The sequence below is a fragment of the Magnolia sinica genome, chromosome 3, assembly GCF_029962835.1.
Source record: "Magnolia sinica isolate HGM2019 chromosome 3, MsV1, whole genome shotgun sequence".
Classification (NCBI taxonomy): domain Eukaryota; kingdom Viridiplantae; phylum Streptophyta; class Magnoliopsida; order Magnoliales; family Magnoliaceae; genus Magnolia; species Magnolia sinica.
In genome coordinates this window covers 78,193,955-78,212,429 of record NC_080575.1, presented here as the reverse complement: position 1 = coordinate 78,212,429, position 18,475 = coordinate 78,193,955, and the positions used below count along the sequence as shown (strand labels likewise).

The following is an 18,475-nucleotide window of genomic DNA, read 5'->3' as shown; positions in this document are numbered from 1 at the left end:
TCTAAGGGGATGAGGATATATACTCTGTTTTACCTAACTTCTTTGTTTTATTTTTTTTAATTTTTGATTCTGTTTTGAAAAGGATTCCCGAAGCTGACTCCAAATACCTAGGACAAGTCTGAGGTGATGATGATGTTGAATTAGATATTATTGTTGATATGCAAATGCATACGCTGCTGATCAAATTAGCTGGGATAGTGATTCGACTTTTTTTATTAAAAAAAAAAAATGATGACAACACTACCATGATGCTGGTAACGACCCATGTAAAAGCCGTATATTTCTTTTCAAATTCCTTCAGCATAGTTGATGGCATATATTATAACATTTCAGCTTTTATAGAATCTTAAGTCTCAGGTTTACATCATTATGACTAAATTACTTCTCCCAGTTGTTTACAGATAGCACAGGCATTTGGGGCTTCTGAAATTATTGTTGTTGATGTTCATGATGATAAACTTTACAATGCAAAGATGCTAGGAGCAACTCATACAATAAATGCAGTAAAAGAAAATGTCGTTGACAAGATAAAGGTGCTCTTCTGTACCGAACCATTTTATTTAAAGCTTGAAACTAGATTAAGAACGGTCCTTATAAAGGATGTGGTCCTTTTCACATGGCTGAAAGAGTTTTGAATGATTAACTTCTTTTACAATCATCAGCCTATTTATTTACTAGATTTAACTATTGAAAATTTGAGTACAACAGTTGCTCTATTATCATGATTGATTCAAAGGGTTCTCCCTCTTGTTTTATGTTGAAGTCAAGAGTTTCTTATGTCCACATACACCTTTACATGTGCCCACATGGGCCTAGCAGGCAAATCGATTGGACATTCACATTAATGCCAGGCATTAGGTGGGCCCAAGCATGTAAATTATGTGGTCCAAAAATCAGGCCCATCCACTCATCAGCTGGGCAATGTGTATGTTGATTGTTGAATGTGGACCATTTTGTAAATTCATTCCTTTAAGAATTTCTGATGAAAAATTTACAAGTTTCTGGATTACTAGTTTTAGACCTATTAGCTCGGCACCTACGACGACAGTCTATGCTTTATATGAAATTCAAAATATTTCTGGATTACTATTTTTTGCTATTATTTATCCATGTTCTTGTTTTTCTGTTTTTGCAGCTCAATTGGTTTTCTTCAAAAATGGTGAAGGGAAAGTGATATGTATCCTTGTTGTGGTGGCGGTATGTTCACTCATTGGCGTTATATTTTGTGTTACATCTCTCAAGCTAATATAAGGTGTCTCAAATTGATTGTGAAATTCACATGCTAAATCAAATGATCAAGTTTAAAAATTGATTTGGCTAGATTGTTCGGTTCATGGTCAAGTGCTCAACTGCAACTGAATATTCCATATTGAGATATCGTTGATATGCGTCGCATGTATCAATAATATTCAGGAATATTTGTAAATGGGCAGTGCAATATTTTGAGATATATCAATGTATGGCTGCAACACTGAGTATGTCTAATATCCCCTTTTTTTAAAAAAAAAAAAAAAAAAAGAACAATTGTCTGTATTGGAAAATGCTTTTTTATCTTCATTGATATATAGAGGATGTGGTCCTCTTTGGGAGTTTGTTAGTTAGTTTTCTTCTATCGTATGTCCAGGAGTGACCCATTACTGGCAGATTTTTCTCTAGGTTTTCTTCACATTGAGCCCACCTGATGCACATGTCAGACTTCCCGTGCAAGTGGTAGGCTAGTAGTGTGGCCTTGTATGAGCTGCATGTGGGCTTAACAAGCTGCTTTATTAGTTACTTCTTTTTTCTTTTCTTTGAAAGTCGCCAATTACATGCATTTTCATCTCTCTTCATATTTTTAGTTTTACTACTCTTGATTCCCTTTCCATTTTCAAATTTTCATCACTTGACTAATGCTATGGTATTTGATTCTTATAATAAGGTATGTATGAATCATCTATAGGTGTTTTTGTGTGGTGTAGTGAATGTTTGCTTGCTTCAACGGCACTTTAGCAATGTATGAACGTTGTTTGGAGCATTAATTCAGTTTACATTAGGGGAATTTTATGTTTTCCTTGCATTTAGTTTTCATCATTCTTCAATTAACTGATTCTTTTTTTTTATGTTGCAGAGTCCTCTAGTGGTGGTTCGCCCTCGAATATAATTACAGAAGACACGCAGGAGAAGTTATCGGTATAGCTGTCAGATGTGCGGGTGGACTATTGATACTCGCATCCATTTTCTATCCATGGTGGATGAAGGAATCACCTGGCCATATGCGAGTGCACACAGACTCACCAAGATTTGTACTTTCAACATTATTATAATTGTAATTGAATTGAATGAATGAATGATTGTAATTAATTCATTATTGAATGAATGATTGTAATTGACTTACTGAATGAATGATTGTAATTAATTGAATGAATGAATGAATGATTATGTAGGTGGTAATTGAATGAATGAATGATTATAATTTCTTTTAAATGTAGGCAATAGCTATGGATATTGATCGTAGCTAGTAATCTTACAACCGTAGCTGTTATTAAATTCTGAATTTTGCTACGGATGTAGCACCACTTTTAACTACAAATACTATCTGTAGCTGTAGTTACTTTTGGCTATAGAAATGATTGCTACGGATTATATCTGTAGTTATTTTAATCTATGGCTATGGATTAAATCTGTAGGCATAACTTTTAGACCTATTGTTATGGCACCTACGACTGCGGTTATGCTACGGGCTAAAACCGTAGCCATAGGTCTTTAGCTACGGATTTTATCCTATAGCCTTTGCCCTATTTTTTGGTAATGTTCGGGCTGAATCCAAGCCAAACAATGGCCATATGTCGGGCCAAAATTAGGCCAAGCAGAGGTGGTGCTTTGGGATGAAATCAGTCCTATATATGACTCTGTTTAGGGCCAGGATCAGGCCAAATAATGGCCAAGTTCTGGGCCAGGATCGTGGAAGAAAGTAGGCTCCTAACCGAGCTCTACTATGGGCTAAGGATGGCCATAATCAGGCGGTGAAAGCAGCCTCCTACTGGCTCAAATAGCGGGCTAAAACTAGTCCTCCAATAAGCTATGATTTGGACAGGAGATAACCCTCAGATGGGCTCTGAATTAGGCCAGAATCTGGCCTCAGTCAGGTTTACATTTGGGCCTTAATCCTAGCAAAAAACTAAGCCTAAAATATGACAGAAAGTAAGTTCCAACTGGGCCGTGATTTCAACCTGGAACCGAGCTTTCACTAACCTTTGAATTGAGTTGTAAATGTCCCTTATCCAGGCCCTGCAATGGGCTCAAAACGGCCCTTAAATAGGCTCTGAGATCTAGCTGAGAACAGGCCCTAAGCTGGGCTACTAGATGGTTCAAGATGGGCCTCACCATGCATTCCAGCAGGCCAGGAAAATAGTGTTCCGCTATTACATGAAATAGGCCGAAACAAGCCCAACAATGGGCTGGAATCAGCCACATGTACTGGGCTGAAACCAACCTAGAAGTAGGCCACATTCTGGTATCGAGTGGGCGGCACCTCATTGTATAGAGTGGGTAGCACCTGAGATTCAAACTCAAGGGCCCCACCACACATCATAGTGGGCCCGAGCCAAAGCCCAGGCCCTGCATGTTACAGGCAGGCCACGCCACACCACACATCACAATGGGCCACACTGTACAGCGGGTCGCACTATGCTGTGGGCCGCACGGTATAGCTAGTCGCACCATACTTTGGGCCACATTGTACAGCGAGCCGCACCATGCTTGGGCCGCATTACAGTGGGCCTCACCATATATAATGATGGGCCTCACCTTATCTAAAACTCAGGTGGGCCTCACCATATATAAAGGTGGGCCACACACTGCTATAGGAGGGCCACACCTCGTCTAAAGGTCAAGTGGGCTGCACGATGTGAAGTAGTGGGCCAACCCTATTTGGGCCTATTGTTGGACCCAATAACTGGGCTGAAACAGGCCCAATTCAAGTTTTCTTGTGAAAGAGGAGCAAGCCCAATTGAGCCACCTTAGGACAAGTATATGATGGGCCTGGTGTAACACCCCGTACTTTTCAGTACTCGAGTGCTACTATAAATGTCTAAATTAGTTTGCACATGTGTGGGAACACACGTGACTTACCTTACACATCATCATCTAGTGACCCACAATCTATCCATCTCAACTGTCTAGTATAATCTCCATCGATATATTAAGTCATCTGACTGTTGGGGGTAGAATTCACCCATAAATCGAGTTTTTCGTTCAATTGATCCTTGAGGTGGACCACCACATGATTTCAAGAACTTACTTTAGGATACTAGTGCCATTGATAATTAAAATCCAATCGTCCGTCTTGGAATTTGAAGCCTGAACCATGAGACCTACCATTAAGTAGATCCACAACGTGTCGTCGATCACTCCAACACGTAATTTCCCTCATCCAACCACTCGGTTATAAAATGAACTTATATTATCTTGTGTTGAAACCCAGACTGCTAGGTCCTCCAGGTCACGTCACTTAATGTTGAAATCCACTACACAATTAGACAATCCAACCATTTGATTGTAGTAGAGACCATTAGATTCCTTCTAGGACCAACTAAGAGCCACTAGAAACCCTGAGGGTCAGACCTGAAGATGATCTGACCGTCGGATTAGTGGGAATCATTAGTTGTCCGTGAGATCACAAGTATGGCCCACTTACAAGTTAAAATAATTTTATTTCTAATCAAAGTCCTATAGGGCTGAGTGAGTAAATAGATGGTGTTGATTAAGATGGGACCCACGTAAACAACTTAAAGAAGAGCATAATGAAATCTACAAGGACCATAATAATAATGATAATAATAGTAATAATAATTATAATAATAATAATAATAATAATAATAATAATAATAATGTAAAATCATGAGATAGGTAGTCCTAATAACCTATGGAGCAGGACCCACAACATGATTAACAGTGCACACATATGGAAATAATAATAATAATAATAATAATAATAATGGAAAATATTAAAACTTATTCTAATAATAATAATTAATATCCTAAGATCAAAATATAGGTAGACCCAGTCGTCTGATAAATTTTGAAGACCATTTTAGCTATTAATGTTCAATTTCGGAACAATTCGACCATTAGATTGACAAGAATCCACCAATATTACCCAAATCCATCAGTGGGGCCCACCTGAAGCTTTAGATCTAACCAATATTTGGCCAAAGGCCCTAAGTGGACTCCTAGAAATGAACGATTGAAGTGGATCAGGCAAGACAGTCACAGTGGACCCCATCTCGAGGTGTGAGTGCACAAGAAGGTCGTGCACTCGCCGTATGCGAGTCCTGGGGGATCGGTCAGCATAAGATGACCCATGTTTTTCCCAAAAATAAAGAGGTTCTCTCCCTCTCTTTCACAGTTTTTCGACAACAGACAGATGTACGTCCGTGTTTTTTATTGTGGGCCACAGACGAAGGCCAACGCCTATGATCTGAACCGTCCATCTGGTGCTAACAGTTCTTCTGACCAAAACCCAGTGAGCCCTGCATGTAGACATGGTAACTTGTGTACACAAATGCCAGCGCAAATAGGGCCTAGTAGCACAATGTTTCCTAAAATGAAAACTTTTCTCTCCTTGCCAGCTTGACAATTCGAGTTGAGGGAAATCCCTCCATCTCAGTCGTCCATCCTAAAGTGATCTTAGCCCTCCAAGGCTAGGTTTGTATAAAAGAAAGAAAACGAGAGAGGAAATCGGATGTCTCCTCCTCCCAATGAACCAATCTCCCAGACCTCCCTAAACCTTCAAAACCTACATCTCACAAGTCCCTCTGAACCCATCTGAATCACCCAATGCCTCTAGATTGTAGGAACAAAGCTTCGTTTTCAATCTACTATGGACGTCATTGCCTTCATCCTCATCTTTTTACCATACCGAGTCGACACAGTTAGGGCCGAATCTTGTTGGATGTCCAGTTATTTCAGTTGGACCTTCAATAGATGAAAAGAAGAAAAAAAGGGGTGGGGGGAAGGAGAAGAAAGGAAGAATCGGAGGATGGGGTTCGAAAATGCACGTTGGTTGCTGTCGAGTTGGACTGACTCGACTCGACTTACTGTCGAGCTATTCTATGTGTTTAGGTGAGACAAGGGTTGGTTTCGGATCTTCTTGGATGTCACAGAAGAGGAGATGGGAGGATGCAACTGCTACACCGCATCGAGCTGCCTTGTACCGAGTCAACTCAGCTGGTCCTCGATCCCGGCCCAATTGGGACCCTGTATAGGATGATTTTCAATCTCAACCATTAGAGTCTTTTCCATCAACAATATAGCTTCATCTATTGAGGGCTGAATTGGGGTCTAGTTTGTACAAACCTTACCGTTTGAGTTAAATGAGTTGAGAAGAAAGAGAAGCATGGAGGGTAGAAGAAGAGGAATGGATGCTGATGTGCTGACTCAATAAGTCAACCCATTAAGTCAATGTTGGGCTATCACAATGCAAACCCGGGTAGCCCAAACTAGTAGATCATCCCTGATTATCGACTTATTGGACTAAATCCTAACACAAGCACAACTCTTCTGGTACTTCTCTCAATCGAGTTTGAACCAACTAAGTCAACTCGATGAGTTGATCCCCTTTTCTTAACTATTTCCTGATACCTTCGTACTGCCTAAAGTCAGCTTGTGCCGATTATTCGCTAAGAAAGCTTACTTATCTTTACTAAGATGGAACCATTACACGTAGTCACATCGGGTCGACTCGCCAATGCAAGTGATTAAATGTTACATGGTTCTTGGATAATGAAGGAAAGACAAGGGGTAATCGACTCACACAGTGATTCATTTGATTTATTTTTTTATAATTAGTTCTACTATAGTTATTACAATTATTAATCATGTTTACCTATTAGCGGGTTATATACGCTAGTGTTAGCTATTATAAGCAAATTTCAACCATTAGATGTTCGATATTATTATTTACCTACCACTCCTAGGTATTATCATTGATAATAGATCACACTATTCATTACTAGCACAATAATTATTTTGCTACATTAGCTAATATTAACACTAACAATTAACAAATTTTTTATAATTACTAAAGTAACATTAAAATTTATTTTCACACCAACTAGGGTTCAAACCCTAAAAATCTAAACCTAGATATAAACCCTAAGGATGAAACCCTAAATCTAAGTAATCTAGACCTTAGGTTGGGACTTTAAACCATAAATAATGTGTTAATCTTGGTTATAACCGTAGAATTTTACAACGTATGGTACGATTTGATTCTAATGATACCTGCGTTCCCTTGTGACATTAATGGGCGACTCGACATGTAAGTTGAGGACTCACCCTTTGAGCTTCCCACTAAAATTCATTAATATAATCATAGATGTTGCATTAATCCATTCCCTTTAGTATCTCCTAAGTCTCTTGATCGAACTGCTTAACTAATTGTGTGAATATATGAATATGTTGATATGTTGTGCACCTGATTCCTACGCTAGATAAGGAATACATCTCTTTAATTATAGCAAGTATAAATGAGTGATGATAACATGCGATCTTTAGTCATGCACTGTTAATTAACTGTACATTTGCCATTTGTGATTGAGTGATGTAATGAATGAAACCTATCATGAACCCATCATCTTGTGGTCCATATTTTACTTATGTGACTTGGATCGCACCTATGCCTTACATGGCTTGGACCGCACATTTGACCTACGAGGCTTAGATCGTTTATTTGCCCTCCGTGGCTTTGATGGGACATTGACGCCATTCTGTGGCTTGTTGATTATATTTGCATACCTCATTGATTTTCGGGTCATTTTGTGGAGTTTGTTATGATTTCCAGGTGGAGCTGAAGTTTACTTATCAATTTTCTAGTCATCTTGCAGAGTTCATACGATTTCTGAATGACGCCGGAGTTCCCATGTTGGTTCTCTCTTCATCTTGCGAAGTTCAGTCGTTCCATGATTTTTGGGTGGATCTGAAGGTTGCTTATCGATTTTCTAGCCATCTTGTGGAGTTCATGTACGATATGATTTTCGAGTGAAGTAGATTTTGTATGTTGGTTTCCTAGCCATCTTGCAGTGTTCAGTCATACCATGATTTTCAGGTGGAGCTAAAGTTCGCTTATCGATTTTCTAACCATCTTGCGGACTTCTCGTGCGATATGATTCCCGGGTGGTCTAGAGTTTGTTTGTTGGTTCTCTCTTCATCTTGTGGTGTTTAGTCATACCATGATTTTCAGGTGGAGCTGAAGTTCACTTATCGATTTTCTAGCCATCTTGCGGAGTTCACGTAACATATGATTTCCGGGTGAAGTGGAGGTTTAGAGGTTGGTTTTCTATTCACCTTACGGATTTCAGTTGTACCATGATTTTCAGGTGGAGCTGAAGTTCGTTTATCGATTTGCTAGCCATCTTGCGGAGTTCACATGCAATACAATTTTCAGGTGTAATAGAAAGTCCTATGATTGGTTATTTGATTATCTGGACATATTCCCTTATACTGTGATTGCTACTATATTTTTCTTATGATGAGATTCTGTTGATTGGCTTGATATTTTGAGTACATGATCATGATTATGACATGTCTTGTTTAATATATCCATTTTCATGACTTGCGATCTGTATTAGATTATGAATGATAAGTGTGCAATCTTAGAGGGTGCCCCTCACTATAATAGCCATTGACGCTATCAAACCGTAACAATTGATGCAAGTGTAGAGTAAGCCGATGCTGTTCACTGGGTTGCTAGAGCAGACCGGGTAGCTAGGGAGCTAGACGGGGTCCATGCTCCCCTTATAAAGCTCCATCATTCGATGATACATTTTTGTTCCTGTTTAATGAACTTTGTATTTGGAATTGTATAAGTCTTGTATGGGCGCTACATTTGGATTTTCATTGTGGTTGAAATATTTTTATTCAATGCATGGTTTACTATAGCTCGTTGTTGTTAACTTGATTAATGATAAGCAGTTCAAATTTATGCTGAATTATCAAGGTTAATACTCAGGTTTTTGGGAAATGGGTCATATACTCGGGTTCCAAAAACCGGGGCATTACAGTTGGTATCAGAGCGAGTCTAGATAAACTAGGCCTTAGGGAAAAACATGACTTTATGACTTCAAATACTCCATGGTTACATTGATAAGATTAAGAACTTGAAACTAGGTTTCATTCCCTTAGCTTTAGGGTATCCTGTGAACCTAGAAATCAAAATTTTAGGTTCCCTTGAAATGTTTAGGGTTAATCATTTAAACATAGAAACAAAAACCTAAGTTCCTTTGTGGATTATGATTGCTGAATTCAAGAACTAAACTTAGGTACTATAGGGAGACAAACTCCAACCACATTGTACATTAGGTCAAATACAAGCATCTTATAAACTTAAGAATTCATACTAAGAATTATAATTCAAACTCCCCTAGAATTTAGGAAATTTGAGAAAATAGAAACCTAATACTTTAGGTTCCCTAGAGAGTTGTTTAGATAATCCTAGAACTTACGAACTAAACTTAAGTCCTTTGAGGATTATATGTTTAGTCATTTGAATTTATGAACATTCCTTATACTTACTTTCGAATGAAAATTTCCTTAAAACCTGGGATATAAACTTTCCAAAATCTTCATAGTTAGGAATAACACTCTTGCAATAATCATCCAATGGATCGAACTTAGACTTCATAGGGAATTCCTTATCCACCACATTACATGTTAGATCGAACATAAACACTCTTAGAGAATCATACTATGAATGTAACTCAAATTCCGTAACACATCTTCTCACTTAGGAATAATATTTTTACAAATTCTAGCACGTAAAATTTATTAGAAGTAGAGTAATAAAATTTTGGGTAGAATTGTAGCCCTATCATAAACATATTGGAACTAGATTTGGATCTTAGGTAGATTTAGCCAAATTCAGGTTTCATGTAGAAGAGACCCTGGTCTTGAAAACTTTTACATTAAGCTTAGATGATTAAAGTGCGTTGTGGAAGCGTAATGGTCCACATAGACTTGTCCTTTATGAGGATATAAGATTACATGATATTTCCCATGAGTCCGGAACAATCGGAATCATGGGTTAATGGAACCGTAACCATGTGAAGTTGCGCTGTTTGGTCCAAACTCCATATCCTAGCAGATTCTAACGATCTCAATGCCCTGATCAGGCAGAAGATCGAGATCTACCAGGGTTAGGAATTGATAGAGTAAGTCCTTTGTTCTGCGCAGGCATAGGATGCATGTATCGAGCTCAAACCTACTATAATCATCTATTCGTGATGGCCCGAATACAGAAACTAGAAAATTGAATTGTACTTCAGCTATTGGGAACTATCATTAAAGGAAAAAATAAAAATAAGAGAAAGGCATGAAATGTTATAGAAATTTTTTAACATTGATAAGTATTAAAACGATTCGTTAGATTGAGAATGATTCCTAACCTTTAGTGGAACTTAGACACCTTAGTTGGTTTGCTAGATGAGAAACTTAAGGGTTGTGAGGAACTTAAATAAAGCTCGATGGGATTTCATATGTAGACATAGGGTACATCTCTAGGATAAATGAACCACTCGTACCATTAATGATAGGTACGTATGTCATTAAATGTTGAAGTAGAACTTTTTTTTTAAAGGGGGGTAGGTTGTACTAACCCCACTTCTTACAGGCAATCACATACATTTGTACAATACATGCCACCTTTAAAGGACAATGGTGAATGCTTAAAAGCATTGTGAATTAGATTGTCCTCGTTCCTATCCACGGTAGAAGTACTGAATTTCAGGGACGAAATTCTCTTTAAGGGGGATAGATTGTAACACCCCATACATTTCAGTACTCAGGCGCTGCTATAAATATCTAAATCAGTTAGCACGTGTGAGGGAACACACATGACTTACCTTACACATCATCATCTAGTGACCCACAATCTATCCATCTGAACCGTCTAGTATAATCTCCATCGATATATTAAGTCATCTGACCGTTGGGGGTAGAATTCACCCATAAATCGAGTTTTTCGTTCGATTGATCCTTGAGGTGGACCACCACATGATTTCAAGAACATGCTTTAGGATACCAGTGCCCTTGATAGCTAAAATCCAACCGTCCGTCTTGGAATTTGAAGCCTGAACCACGAGACCTACCATTCAGTAGATCCAACATGTCGTCGATCACTCCAACACGTAATTTCCCTCATCCAACCACTGGGTTATAAAATGAACTTATATTATCTTGTGTTGAAACCCAGATTGCTAGGTCCTCCAGGTCACATCACTTAATGTTGAAATCCACTACATAATTAGACAATCCAACCATTTAATTGTAGTAGAGACCATTAGATTCCTTCTAGGACCAACTAAGAGCCACTAGAAACCCTGAGGGTTAAACCTGAAGATGATCTGACTGTCAGATTAGCGGGAATTATTAATTGTCCGTGAGATCACAAGTATGGCCCACTTACAAGTTAAAGTGATTTTAATTCTGATCAAAGCCCTATAGGGCTGAGTGAGTAAATAGATGGTGCTGCTTAAAATGGGACCCACGTAAACAACTTAAGGAAGAGCAAAATGAAATCTACAAGGACCATAATAATGATGATGATGATGATGATGATGATAATAATAGTAATAATAATAATAATAATGTAAAATCATGAGATAGGTAGTCCTAATAACCTATGGAGCAGGGCCACAACATGATTAACATGCACACCCATGGAAATAACAATAATAATAATAATAGAAAATATTAAAACTTATGCTAATAATAACAATTAATATCCTAAGATTAAAATATAGGTGGACCGAGTCGTCTGATAAATTTTGGAGACCATTTTAACCATTGACGTTGAATTTCGCAACAATCCGACCATTAGATTGATAAGAATCCACCAATATGACCCAAATCCATCTGTGGGGCCCACCTGAAGCTTTAGATTTAACCAATATTTGGCCAAAGGCCCTAAGTGGACTCCTAGAAACGAATGGATGGAGTGGATCAAGCAAGACAGTCACGGTAGACCCCAACTCGAGGTGTGAGTGCACAGGAAGGTCGTACACTCCCCGTACATGAGTCCTGGGGGACCGGTTAGCACAGGCTGACCCGTGTTTTTCCCAAAAATAGAGTGGTTCTCTCTCTCTCTCTATTTTTTGACAGCAGACGGATGTAAGTCTGTGTTTTTTATTGTGGGCCACAAACTTGGGCCCACACCCATGATCTAAACCGTCCATCTGGTGCGGACGGTTCTTCTGACCAAAACTCAGTGGGTCCCGAATGTAGACATAGTAACATGTGTACACAAGCGCCAGTGCAAACAGGGCCTGGTAGTACAATGTTTTCTAAAATGGAAACTGTTCTCTCCTTACCAGCTAGGCAATCCGAGTGAAGGGAAATCCCTCTCTCTCAGTCATCCATCCTGGAGTGATCCTAGCCCTCCAAGGCTAAGTTTGTATAAAAGAAAGAAAGCAAGAGAGGAAATCGAATGTCTCCTCCTCCCAACGAACCCATCTCCCAGACCTCCCTAAACTTTCAAAACCTACATCCCACAAGTCCCTCTGAACCCATCCGAATCACCCAACGCCTCTAGATCGTAGGAACGAAGCTTCATTTCCAATCTGCCATGGACGTCATTGCCTTCGTCCTCTGTGTTTTACCACACTGGGTCCACGCAGTTAGGGCCGAATCTTGCTGGACGTCCGGTTATTTCATCTGGACCCTCAGCAGATGAAAAGAAGGAAAAAAAAAGGGGAAGGAGAAGAAAGGAAGAATCGGAGGATGGGGTTCGAAAATGCACGTGGGTTGCTGTCAAGTTGGACTGACTCGACTCGACTTGCTGTCGAGCTATTCTTCATGTTTGGGCGAGACAGGGGCTGGTTTCTGATCTTCATGGATGTCACAGAAGAGGAGATGAGTGGATGCATCTGCTGCACTGCACCTAGCTGCCTTATGCCGAGTCAACTTACCTGGTCCTCGATCCCAGCCCAAGTGGGACCCTGTATAGGATGATTTCAATCTCGACCATTGGAGTCTTTTCCATCAGCGGTATAGCTTCATCTATCGAGGGATGAATTAGGCTTTGGTTTGTGCAAACCTTACCATTTGAGTTAGATGAGTTGAGAAAAAAGAGAAGCATGGAGGGTAGAAGAAGAGGAATGGATGCTGATGTGCTGACTCAGTGAGTCAACCCATTGAGTCAATGATGGGTTATCACAATGCAAACCCGAGTCGCCCACAACTAGTAGATCATCCCCAACTATCGACTTATCGAACTAAATCCTAACACAAGCACCACTCTTCTGGTAGTTCTCTCAACCGAGTTTGAACCAACTGAGTCAACTTGGTGAGTCGATCCCTTTTTCTTAACTATTTCCTGATACCTTAGTACTACCTAAATTCAGCTTGTGCTGACTATTCGCTAAGAAATCTTACTTATCTTTACTAAGATGGAACCATTGCACATAGTCACATCGGGTCGACTCGCCAATGCAAGCGAATAAATGTTATATGGTTCTTGGATAGTAAAGGAAAGACAAGGGATAATCAACTCACATGGTGATTTGTTTGATTTATTTTTTATAATTGGTTCTACTATAGTTATTACAATTATTAATCATGTTTACCTATTAGCGGGTTATATATGCTAGTGTTAGCTTTTATAAACAAATTTCAACCATTAGATGTTAGATATTATTATTTACCTACCACTCTTAGGTATTATCATTAATAATAGATCACACGATTCATTACAAGCATGATAATTATTTTGCTACATTAGTTAATATTAACACTAACAATTAACAAATGTTTTATAATTACTAAAGTAACATTAAAATTTATTTACACACCAACTAGGGTTCAAACCCTAAAAATCTAAACCTAGATATAAACCCTAAGGATGAAACCCTAAATCTAAGTAATCTAGACCTTAGGTTGGGACTTTAAACCATAAATAGTGTGTTAAGCTTGGTTCTAACCATAGAATTTTACAATGTATGGCAGGATTTGATTCTAAAGACACCTGCGTTCCCTAGCAACATTAATGGGCAACTCGACAAGTAAGGTGAGGACTCACCCTTTGAGCTTCCGACTTAAATTTATTAATCTAATCATAGATGTTGTATTAATCCATTCCCTTTAGTATCTCCTAAGTCACTTGATTGAACTGCTTAACTAATTGTGTTAATATGTGAATATGTTGATATGTTGTGCACCTGATTCCTATGCTAGATAACAAATGCATCTCTTTAATTATAGCAAGTATAAATGAGTGATGATAACATGTGATCTTTAGTCATGCATTGTTAATTAACTGTATGTTTGTCATTCGTGATTGAGTGATGTAATGAATGAAACCTGTCATGAACCCGTCATCTTGCGGTCTATATTCGACTTACACGACTTGGATCGCACATATGCCTTACATGGCTTGGACTACACATTTTCCCTACGAGGCTTAGATCATTTATTTGCCCTCCATGGCTTTGATGGGACATTGACACCACTCTGTGGCTTATTGATTATATTTGCATACCTCGTTGATTTTTGGATCATTATGCGGGGTTCGTTATGATTTCTGGGTGGAGCTAAAGTTCACTTGTCGATTTTCTAGTCATCTTGCAGAGTTCATATGATTTCTGAATGACGCCAGAGTTCCCATATTGGTTCTCTCTTCATCTTGCAGAGTTCAGTCGTACCATGATTTTTAGGTGGAGCTAAAGTTCGCTTATCAATTTTCTAACCATCTTATTGAATTCACGTACGATATGATTTCCAGGTGAAGTAGATGTTTGTATGCTGGTTTCCTAGCCATCTTGTGGTGTTCCGTCATACCATGATTTTCGGGTGGCGCTGAAGTTCGCTTATCAATTTTCTAGCTATCTTGCAGAGTTCACGTACGATATGATTCCTAGGTGGTCTAGAGTTTGTTGTTGGTTCTCTCTTCATCTTACGGTGTTTAGTTATACCATGATTTTCAGGTGGAGCTAAAGTTTGCTTATCAATTTTCTAGCCATCTTGCGGAGTTCACGTACGATATGATTTTTGGGTGAAGTGAAGGTTTAAAGGTTGATTTTCTATTCACCTTACGGATTTCACTTATATCATGATTTTGAGGTGGAGCTGAAGTTCGCTAATCGATTTTCTAGCCATCTTGCGGAGTTCACGTACAATGTGATTTTCAGGTGCAATAGAAAGTCGTATGATTGGTTATTCGATTATCTGGACATATTCCCTTATACTGCGATTGCTACTATATTTTGCTTATGATGAGATTCTGTTGATTGACTTGATTTTTGAGTACATGATCATGATTATGATATGCCCAATTTAATATATCTATTTCCATAACTTACGATCTGTATTAGATTATGAATGATGAGTGTGCAATCTTAGAGGGTGCTCCTCACTGTGATAGCCATTGACGCTATCAAACCATAACAGTTGACGTGGGTGTAGAGTAAGTCAATACTGTTCACTGGGTTGCTAGAGTAGACCGGATAGCTGGGGAGCTAGACGGGGTCCATGCGCTCCTTATAGAGCTCCATCATTAGATGATACATTTTTGTTCCTGTTTAATGAACTTTGTATTTGGGATTGTATAAGTCCTTTATGGGCACTACATTAGGATTTTCATTGTGGTTGAAATATTTTTATTCAATACATGGTTTACTCTAGCTCATTGCTGTTAACTCTGATTAATGATAAGCGGTTCAAATTTACGCTGAATTTTTGAGGTTAACACTCGGGTTTTTGGGATACAGGTCATATACTCGGGTTCCAACAATTGGGGCGTTACACCTGTTTACTTTGAAGCAGTCTCAGTCTCCTCCATAACTAGCCCTATAAGCCCCATGCACTTTTATTGATCTATGCACTTTGAAACACTTATCTGATGTGGACCATTAAATCGGAAATGACAACTAGGTAGTCACTTGCGCAGTATTGGGCCGCAAGACGCTCACGGGAGCTTGGATCGAGGAACGCACTGCGACTTGTCTGATGATGATTCTTTTCCCCTTAGGCTTTCCATCCCTAACTAGAGTAAGGGTAATTTTTCTAGCTATGACTGATAATCTAGAAATGTAGAAACATTTAATGATTATTTAGAATTTATGATTACAAGTGATTTACTTGTGATTGAGTTATCCAGACACTACTTCAAGGGGTGATTAAATAGATTGGAAATAGATTGTATTTGTTTGGTATATCTGCTTAGTTAATAATTCATATGTTTTAGAAGTGATATTCAATTTATGTGATGGGATTGTTTAATGTAATTAATTATTAGGTTTGAAAGCATGCACTAGGTTCACATTTATGCTTGCTTAGTTCGTTTGAACATGTGTACTAAACTCGTCCAAGTAATTCGACTAGTTACTCATTATATTGTAAAATGTGTTAGTCCATTGAGTACGTATTTTTAGATTATAAACTTATGATCAGGTGACTCGTAGGAATACATGTATTGCTATCTAATTTCCTATTCATGATTAGGTTCCATGCTATTGTTTATAAGACATACATCATTGAAATCTCTCCATGGAAATCTCTGACCAGGGAGAGTCCGTATCTAGGGTGTAACTAGACTGGTTGTGATGAAAGTAGATCCCCAACCCAGAGGTTATGGTTGGTGACATTTGATCGTGGGATTACCACACATGGGGTGGTTTAACTTGGCTATGGAATGAACGTTGTAGCTACCACAACCACCGTCGTTTACTCATTTTTGAATCATACATGCTGTTACATTTTATTCACCGCGTTTAACAACTTCAACGTATCATTACAAGTTAGTATACGGTGGTAGTCCCCATAGCATTGAGAATTGATTGACCTTAGGTTGGTTGGTTCTATACATACCTTAAAGATGGTAGCCTCATGAGCTGGGGATGGTGGTATGAGACCTATGCCCGAGCTGTCGGCCTACGCTGGTGATAAGCCCTCGTAGTGACCTTGAGCTTATTTAAATTAGCTGATTGTAATTGGACTAATAATGGCTTAGCTAATCATGCATACATGGCATAGACCAGCGTCTATCGCTATCGTACATGATGTATGCATTTGTCCGACTGGATGAGTTTTTCCAGGTCGATTGCATAGGTGACGAGCCCAATGTCTGCACGGATGAGCATCCCTGGGGCGATGATTGCATTCACGCATCCATACACATAATAAGACTACATTTGCTATGTTTTGAATTGCCTGTATGTTTTATGTTATTTCTTATCTAGGGCGGCGATGTGTAATCTTGAGAGGAGATCACACTGAGCTAGCCACTCATTCATCAATGTTCAACTGTACAGAGGACACATGTGTAGAGACAGGAGACTACGTAGCAGACATCGGGGCTGCTGAAGTTGGAGCAGATGAGGAGCCTTATGAGAAAGAGCCGCATCAAGAGGTGGCTGCATATTATGGCCTCAACCAATAGATTTCCTTTATGATAGTTTGTTTAGAATTATTACATTTGAGGATTTTGTATGTGGCCCCCAGTTGAGTGGGCCAAGATATTATTTCCCATTTAATCATATTTATGCTATGGCTATTTTTCGCTACTTGCACTTTGATTTCCATTGATTACCATTATTATTCAGTTAACTCCTGGGTTTTTGGTATACGAGTCGTGTACTCGGGTTCTGATAACTAGGGCGTTATAGAGAGAGAGAGAGAGAGAGAGAGAGACGTGCGATGAAGGGGAGGGGCTTCGCCACTATGAGCCCTCCCTAGGTGGGCCATGTAAATACAATACATACATCAAAATGGGTCCCAAATCATGTGGGCCCTAAATCGTAAAAATCAACAGTGGAGATCCCTTTCCCACCAAAATGCAAGGTCTAGATAACCTTTTCACAATATAAAAAATAAACATCATGATGGGGTCCATGGAGATTGGCCCCATCATGGGATGAACATATGAATTATGGTGGGCCATCGACTACACCTAGAGTCCAAAGTGAGATCCATACCATCAATCGGTAGGCCCCACTTGGCCCATCATAAAAAAAACAATCTAATCCTACAAATCACCCTCCAATTCCACTTCTTATAGGCTCCTTGGAATGCTAAGATCCTTGGATTCAACTTAGACGAAGGATGATGAAGATTGAAGGACTAGGATGAGAGGTTAGGGGGTAGGAAGTGGGCCACACTTGGCTCTCCTTGGGGAAATTTTGGACATCCACTCCTTTGGTAGCTTGGAATGGTAGAGAGAATGAGAGGGAGAGAGAATGTGATGGGATGTGTGTGAGAAAGGGATGGGTGGAGAGAGAGAGAATGGACTTTGGGGATGGCTTGTGTAAGAGAGGGATGGGTTGTGTACTTGACTAGTACTAGATTGATTGATGTAATGGATGGTAGAGATTCTCATGGGATCCGCAATGTGCGGCATTTTCCTCGAAATAAACGCGGGCCCATAACTCTTGGCCTGGGTATTGCATCAGTGCGCAAGTCACGACGTTAGAACCGTAGCGACGGCGCTGTCACAATAGTACAAGTCTCA

At 39.2% G+C, this 18,475-nt stretch overlaps 1 long non-coding RNA gene across 1 annotated transcript; it reads left to right on the top strand.

The window, feature by feature from the left end:
- The first annotated feature begins 399 nt into the window (after positions 1-399).
- On the top strand, positions 400-2,405 carry LOC131238578 (uncharacterized). The gene is made up of 3 exons (XR_009167944.1): positions 400-533; positions 1,136-1,197; positions 2,108-2,405. It is a non-coding gene; the product is annotated as an uncharacterized LOC131238578 (long non-coding RNA).
- Positions 2,406-18,475: the final 16,070 nt, after the last annotated feature.